This window comes from Adiantum capillus-veneris, chromosome 17 (assembly GCF_014529385.1).
Source record: "Adiantum capillus-veneris isolate H3 chromosome 17, ASM1452938v2, whole genome shotgun sequence".
Classification (NCBI taxonomy): Eukaryota; Viridiplantae; Streptophyta; class Polypodiopsida; order Polypodiales; family Pteridaceae; genus Adiantum; species Adiantum capillus-veneris.
Window position 1 is genome coordinate 99,280,953 of NC_140947.1, and position 8,763 is coordinate 99,289,715.

Below are 8,763 nucleotides of genomic sequence, written 5' to 3' on the forward strand. Positions count from 1 at the left end.
AGTTAAAAGAATATTTAGAGAACTACCTCCAAGACACCATAATATTGTAATAAAATCATAAAGATCAAATTTTGATGAATAAAAGAAGCATAAACTTAGTTTTGATTCACATGTGTACTAAGTTTTCTCTCTTTCTCTTGTTATAGATGGATCTTCTTAATTGTCTTGATGAACTCCCAAGTGATTTTGCACAAAGAATATTTTTCAATTACGCAGTTGGATTCGGTCTCCATTGCACAATTGAAGTGACTTGAGTTTCAAAGGGGACTAGGGATTTCCTTATATCCAACACTTATGTAGCATGGGAGTTATATGTTGAAGCTCATCCCAAACATCAAACACAAGTACCTGATAGATTCGTGACCAACCCATAGCTTTGGGTGAAGGAAAAGATCCAAGAAGGCAATGTTAAAGTACAAGCATATGTTATTTACCTTAACTTATGCTCTCTTTTGGACATACCGAGTCGTGAACTCATACTTAGTAAAAAGGTCCTTATGCTAAACCAAAGATATGGCTTTTGCGAGAAGGTCATAATCAGAGTATGGAAGAAGTCAAATGGTGGCAACCAATTCTATTATGTACCGAGGATTGGTTCAATAGAGTATATGGACCCATTCTTAAATACAACCCTCATAATGTTACCATTACCTTTGATGACTACGAGAAACCAAGGTGCGTTAGTGACTTTGCCCGAGCATAGCCAATAGCAGTGAACTCGAGTAGATATTTCTAGAGAAATGATGTAAATGAACAGCATGCCCATGTAATGTGTTTTAATGGATTACCACCCAAGGATGTGTCACGAGGGAAGAATGGTATGAAGATAAAGACACGACTTTTAGTGCACAAGTTGAAGTGCTAGACTTTGACACCCGAAATGCGAACAAATATAGGGGTAGAACCTCAGTTGTAGGAACCAAGAATTGGTTCATTGGACCCTTTCGTGTTTATGTATCTCCCAAGAAACACTATGTATCATTTTTATCTTTTACAGTTATAGAAATTTGATTTTTATATAACACATATTATTTTGAGGATATAATACTTGAGTTTGACTGTTGGTTTTTATCCTTCTAACTGACATGAGTGATGGGGTACGTGTGTAGATGATTGACATCTTACCTCCAGGGATATGGGTGGAAATACTCTCTTGCCTTATGGTGGAAGAGCATTTCCAAACTGGAGTGGAAGTACAAAGACTTATCACTATATATTACGCATAACGGGAAGAGAGGAAAAAGGTTGATGTCTACGGATTTCATTGTACCAAATACCTTTAGAGCTTGGTATCACTATGCTGCAGGGAATCCCGAGTTTAGACCACCTCAACATAAACCTTTGCCTGTTGGGTGTATCGAGTGGATACATTCTAAGCTGGGAAAGGAAATTGTTGTCACAAACCAAATATGGTATATAAATGCGTATGAGCTTACATTAAGACCAACAAAGGAAACGTGGATAGCTAGAAACATAATACCCTTAGTAATGGCTACGGGATGTTTCAGCATTGTTATGTTTAATGTGTGGGGACAACAGTGCGAGAACAATGATCGACATTCCTATAGTCTAGTACGAATTTATTCTTTGACTTATTTGGAAAGTCACTAATCTACAACCCTCGCAATATAAATATTTTATACAATGCCTACAGCAGACCTCAGTGCCTTGCAGATTGTGCAAATATTCACAGCTCAGTTGGATGGGACACACCGGATGTGTTCCCAAAGGAATTTTCTTTCTTCAATGACTACTTCGGGTATAGGAAGGTGATTATCCACACTAAAATGGGGGTATCTGTAACAAAAAAATCTCTTACTCAAGAATGGTATGACTCACACGCCAAAGAAGAGATGTTCGAGCCGAAGGTCGTAAAGGACTACTGGAGTCAGCCATCAGACATACTGAAGGAATGGGACAAATATGCCCCATTGGTGGAAGGATGTCAAAATGGATATTACCGAGTACATTATGTTAGAGCCACTAGGATTTATTAGAAACTTTTGAAATACCTTGTAGACTTTTGAGAACCCAAAATTTTGTGATATTGAAATTTGATTGATTTATTCATTACTCTTTCTCCTATTTTCTTCTCATCTTATCTTTAAACGTCTATTCTATTTGACAGACTTCGAGTGGATAGAATATTCTGCTAAGTATGACCTTGGTTGATATGGTGCAGTAAGTTACCATGCCTCCTAGAGGAAATGCGGATGCTGCTAACGCAAATGCACCTATTGTTTCTCAACACACCATCATCATCTCAACCTGGAAATTTTAACAGGGAAGGCAAAGATGTAGGCAAGATTCTTGAAGATTGGATTGAGCGCATGGATGACTACTTTGATTTGGCTCACTCATCAACAGTGAACAAATCTATCATCGCTAAGTTCAAACTAGAGAAAATAGCCAAGCGTTGGTAGAGAGACCATTGCACAAAGAACAATGTTGATCCTAATGCTTCAACTTGGGATTATCTTAGGACCCAGCTTAAGAAGAACTATCAAAACAAAGTTTATCATTCATACCGTATGAATGAGTTTCTTGATTGTACTCAAGGGACCAGAGATCTAGAATCATACTACCAATATTTCTTAATCCTTGTCAAGTATGCTCCAGTAGGGATGACTCAAGAGGTTAAGGTAGCTTGATTCGTGTCAGAACTACATAACCCTATGAAGATTAGACTCTAAATTCTTCAACTTACCAATTTTTCAAATGTCTTTGATGTAGGAAAACCCATTGAAATTGAGTTATCTACTATCAAAAAGAGAAAACCAGAACCTGCTTCTGTTCGTGAAATCAAAAGACCTTGTCCAGATCAGGAACAAAGATTTGGAATTCTACAACAAAGAAGAGATAACTTATTACGTATGAAAACTAAACAGGATCATTTATGCTACACTTGTTTTGATCCTGGTCGTCAATCCAGGGATTGTCCCTTTAACAACTCAAGCTTCACAAGATTGGTGGACAATTATGAACATAGAAACGTCAATCCGAATTGAAATTATGAAAACTTTAGACCCAGACCATCGGTAGTTTAGAGGAACTTCAATCAGTAGAACTTTAACCAAAATCAGAGACAACCTCATAACCAGGGAAATTTTAGACCAAGCAATCCGCCTTTTGTTTGGAACGGACCACCTATCTCACAACAATAACAACAACGGGAATGTTAATCGTCAACTTCATCCAGGAGGAGGGTAAAATCAAAGACCTCAGGGAAGACCTCAAGCTAATAGAGCTCAAGGGACTAGAGGTGAAGGAAATCAGGCAAACGCGTATGTTCTTGCTGCAGTTGAACATCAAGGAGTGAATGAACAATTTTCAGTTATTCAAACCCCAGTGGAGTATCAAGGTAACCATTTTACCCTATTGATTGATTCAGGAAGTACACATTCTTGCATATCTCCTAAGTGCATCAGAAACCTCATTCTAACTGAACACCTTGATACAGACCTTACAGTAGAATTAGCTAAGGGTAGGAAGGTTAGATCTTCTACTTTAGTGGATAATTTGAATTTTGCTTTGGATGGTCATAATACTTCTGCAAACTTCAGAATCTTACCCATCGGAATTTACGATGGAATCCTAGGAATGGATTGGCTTAAATCCATCGATGCTCACATCCATTGTAAAGACACTTCATTGACTTTTCAAAATGATCAAAACGCTAGAGTTACAGTTATACTGGGAAACAGGGAAAGCCTAAGCTCAAACTAGTGAACTTTACCAAACTTATGAAGAGTCGTAGGAAGAATGAGATGATTTATGGAGTAAAGTTTAATTCTAAAGAGAAGAAGATAGATTCACCTGAACCCGAATGGATAACAAAGATATATAATGTATTTTCCACAGAACTTTCTCATCTACCACCCACGCGGCGTGATATTCATCATGCAGTAGAGCTTACTCCAGGAGCTCAACCAATTGCTCGTAGACCTTACAAAATGTCAGTACCCAAATCTGCGGAACTCGTGGAGCAATTAACACAACTTCTTGAATTAACATAACGCAATTGACCTAGTGTTTCTCCATGGAGTACTCCTGTTCTCTTTAATAGGAAGAAGGGTGGTACTTCACGTCTCTGTATTGATTATCGTGGATTGAACCAGGTAACAGTCAAGAATAAGTATGCAATACCAAGGATTGATGAATTGCTTGATCGGTTATATGGATTTTCTATCTTCACAAAGATTGATCTTAGGTCAGGGTATTACCAAATCCGAATCAAGGAGGAGGACATACCAAAGACCAGATTTAATACTCATTTTGGACATTATGAATTTAGAGTTATGCCTTTTGGATTTACTAACTCTCCTGCAACTTTTAATCATCTTATGTGACTGACGTGTTTTGAGAACATCTTGATGATTTTGTTCTTGTATTCTTTGATGATATCCTGGTTTACTCAAGAAACAGAGAAGAACACAAACAACATGTGCAGCAAGTACTTGAACTTCTCCATCAAAATCAACTTTATGCCAAATGTAGCAAATGCACCTACAAGGTGGAATATTTGGGATTTATTGTATCCAAAGATGGTGTTTCTACTGACCCAAGTAAGAGCGAATCTGTCAAAGCTTGGCCTACACAGAAATTATTACGAGAAGTCCGTGGCTTTCTTGGTTTGACAGGATGGTATCGCATATTTATTAAAGGTTACGCCAAGATTGCATCTCTATTGACTAATAGCTTAAGAAAGCAAAAATGTTTACTTGGGATAAACGTGCTCAAGCTAGTTTTGAGAAACTCAAAGAAGCTTTGGTGAATGCTCCAATACTATAGCTTCCAGACTTCTCAAAAGAATTCATTGTGCTCACTGATGCAAGTGGACAAGCAATTGGTGGCGTTCTGTCTCAAGAAGGAAAACCAATAGCTTATGAATCATGTAAGTTACGTATACATGAGTTGAATTATCCTACACATGACTTGGAATTATTGGCCGTTGTGCATGCTCTTAAAGTATGGCGACGTTATCTTCTTGAAAGGAGATTTGATTAAATTATTCAGACTTCATGTCGAGGTGAGGACACCTCGAATTTTTCAAGTGTGGGAGGATGTACGATCCCCAATTTTTGGGTCTCTTCTAAAAATAAGAACAATAACTTCCAATGTCTATTCCGGCGAATTTTGATTGACATTATTGGAAAGTCATAATTATGTTGGGATGTTACGGTGTGGCGTAGTTCAGCCAGTTTTCCTTAGTTGGTTAGATACCATTTGGATGGTCAAATTTAATGTAAAAATTGAATGGTAAGTGGGAGAGTTGACCACCAAAAAGGTAAAGGCTTGTTTTTAGGAAAGAAAGAGTCTTTATAGAACAGAGAGGAGGCGCTTAGTTTAGAACTCTTTTCTTGGAGCCTTGGAGGCCAAACTTCTTCTTGGAGTCTCTAAATCGTGCATCTAAATCCGTGTCCTAAGAAAAAAATTGAAAAGCCATAAACATGCGCGAACTTGTCCCCTCTTGCTCACTCTATTCTTAGCTAGTGCTTTTGGCCTTGAGAGCCTATATAAAGACCTCTCTTCTTTCACTTTAGGAGATAGATACACTCTCAGACGCGGAAGCTCTCTTGCCTTAATGTCAGAATTAATTATCTATTAGATGGAGTGGTGCAAGCTCTTCATCACCATCTCCATAAACTCTTCTCTCTCGTGAAGAACAAGAAGAAGGATACTCTCTCTCTATTTGCTTATTATCTTCTCTCCCGTTTCACGGTGTACGTGCTCTCCAGAAATTTTCATGGTGGATACCTCTACGTAGCTCTCATCACCACTCTCTTGTGGCAAATGAAGAAGACTTTCGACAACCCCAAATCAATTCTAAAACACGGTGAGAAACCATAAACTCCATAGTCAGCACATCTCTTTATATATATCGTTTTTTTTTTTTGCGTAGTCACCCTCTCGGTGATTGTTTTTCCGCATATGAGTGCATGAATGGATTAACCAAGTACATATGAAGTTGCCTCATAATTTTTTATCATGTTTTACATGTTGATTTATGTACATGATGCGTTTATGATTACGCACGTGCATAAAAGCGCTTTTCGGTTCACTTTTGTTCATAAATCACAAACCATTATGAATCAGCCCAAACCCTTTATACCATAGATAAAACACATCATTTAGAACATTTTCTATCTTACATGTCATGTGAAAAACATGCACACGCTAAGAGATATGGTCAAAAAACAGATTGCTTTCCACTACACAACCAAAAAATTTGACTCCAGGCTCCTTGGAGAACTACTATATAGATTCACTGGATGGGCAAACCCACTTAACCAATTGAAAATATTCATGAAACTTGATAATAAATAAATATAGGTCTCCATTATCACTTTGGTAATGTGAGTTATTCATCACTCTTTCATCGGTTTTACCTACATGCGTAGGAGTGCTATCAAAGGGGGATACCATATGACGTCGTGAGTTAACCGAGCCGTTTTGATATGTTTTATGGTTTGTTTTTGTGATTTGATTTCAATTATTAGATGGCCCTAAACTTACATGGGAGTATATGGTGTAACATTTCGAACCGCATAGGTAAATATGAATAAAGTGACTTTCTTTTGGGGTTACCGTTTGTTGTGTGAGTATCATATGGTCAAAGTGACGTGATGGAGTGATAGTCTATATTATAGATATAAACTTGATACATTGGTTTGAGGTCAAGCACTTTCTTTTTCATGTTTTGCATGCTCCCAAAAATGTCAGAAAGTTGTTTTTGCACATGTGTGCAGTTATGGTATATGGTTGACCTAAAGGTCGGAGTTGTTTTGTATCATGCTTATGGTGTTGAAATGTAATAATATGATATATGGGAACTCATGGATTAATGTGGATGCTTCATATGCATGGTTATGATTGCTTTCCACCTTTCTAGATCAAAACTAGCTCTATGTTCTAGAGTGTTGAAGTGCAGATGTGATGCATAAATTTTGCATGGTTGGATGTTGTCAAAATTGGATTTTTATATCGTGATTAGTCGTTGTGGTCGAACTCTTTTTATTGTTATGGCATTAGCCGCACATGCGGTCCTGCGGAGATCTGGACACTGCGGATCAGGAGTCATGCGGTATGCGGCGGCCGTAGCGGCAGTTCTTCACGGGATATCATGGGACAGGAGTGTGTGCACCGCCCGATCTACGTTGGAGCAGCGGTTGTATATGGAGGGGCATACCTGTCTTTTGATGTAACTTAACCAATCTCTATGATATTCATGGCATCTACTGTTGTAACTCTGAGTCTGGATATACATGAATTAAGCAAGAGGTGTTCTGTGCCTATGTACTGTGTACTTCCTTCTCTTGTCATTCTATATGTTGATGTTCACATAATGTAGTTGCGGGTAATCATTCACGTAATGCCTATTGCTCCTGTGTGGGCAATAGCCATTACATCTGGCGTCCACGATGCGTGATGGACGGCCTGCGATGAATATGCATGCGCACTAGGTCGCAGGGTCCGCCTGACCCTTTGGTTCCAATTGTAGGAAGACGACGGAGCAGAGGCGGTTCAGATGAATTTATTTTTTCTTCACCACATATTGAGAAATCTGTATCTCCATCACCAAGCCCGGTGCGTGGTAGGCGGTTGCGGCGAGCGAGACGTACTCCGCGCAGTCAGTCATGTCCTCCTATTGTACGTTCACCCTCACCCACACAGGTTGCTCCACCACCGTCTCCGGTAAGCAGTCCGGGAGTATCTCCGCCACTGTCTCCACCTCCTAGTGCTCATCAGCTTTTCTCGGGAGGAGGAGGAACAGTTGGGCAAGGGGTGATGGCTCATCCTCGGATTAAGTATAGTCAATTTCGAGGTCTTTCGAGTGAAGACCCTGATACACATTTGCGCCAATTCAATAAAGCTTATGGATTGAATCATCCTGGGGTGGTGATTCCTCTCCATCAACAATCAGTGTTTGAATCTACACTCTCAGGGAAAGCTGCGAAATGGTTGTCCGAATACGCTGATGATCATTTCCAGACGTATGCCGACGGATCCATAGCGTTTCTATGAAGGTTTCGAATAGAAAAGACAGTCCCTCAACATTTGGAGAAGCTTCGAACGCTCAGGCAGAAGTCAGTGCCAGTGGAGGATTACGCTGCAAAATTTCGGATGCTTTTGCAGAGGGTACCTCAGGCACAAAGGCCGGGAGCAGAAGTGCTGAATGATTATTTTTTGCGGGGGCTCAATAAGGATCTCAGAACGGCTATGGCAACAGTGGATAAGGTAACTACTCCACTGGATAATGTAATCGCTAGGGCGGTAGTAGCAGGAGAGGCTTTAGAGGATACGGAATCTCCAAAGAAGTCAAAGAAAAAAGACAGGAAGAAATCTCATCGCAAGTCGCAAGACAGTGGCAATGATAGTTCGGAGTCGGAATCCGCAGTATCATATTCCTCGGAAGAAAAAAGACAGGAAGAAATCTCATCGCAAGTCGCAAGACAGTGGCAATGATAGTTCGGAGTCGGAATCCGCAGTATCATATTCCTCGGACTCAGGCAACAGCGATTCGGGGAAAGAATCGGAAGAGACACCGCGGAAAAAATCCCAGCGTCATGGGAAAGGTGTTTCATCCAGATCGTAGGAATCAGCTGCGGTGGCTAAAAGTCTGAAGAAACTATGGTGTACCCAATGTCGGAATCCGGGCCATGCTACTCAGGAGTGCGCAATGAATCAGAAGTGGTGTGTGATTTGTACCACCAATACTCATAATACAGTGGAATGTTATTTCAATGGCCAGGGTCATCAGAG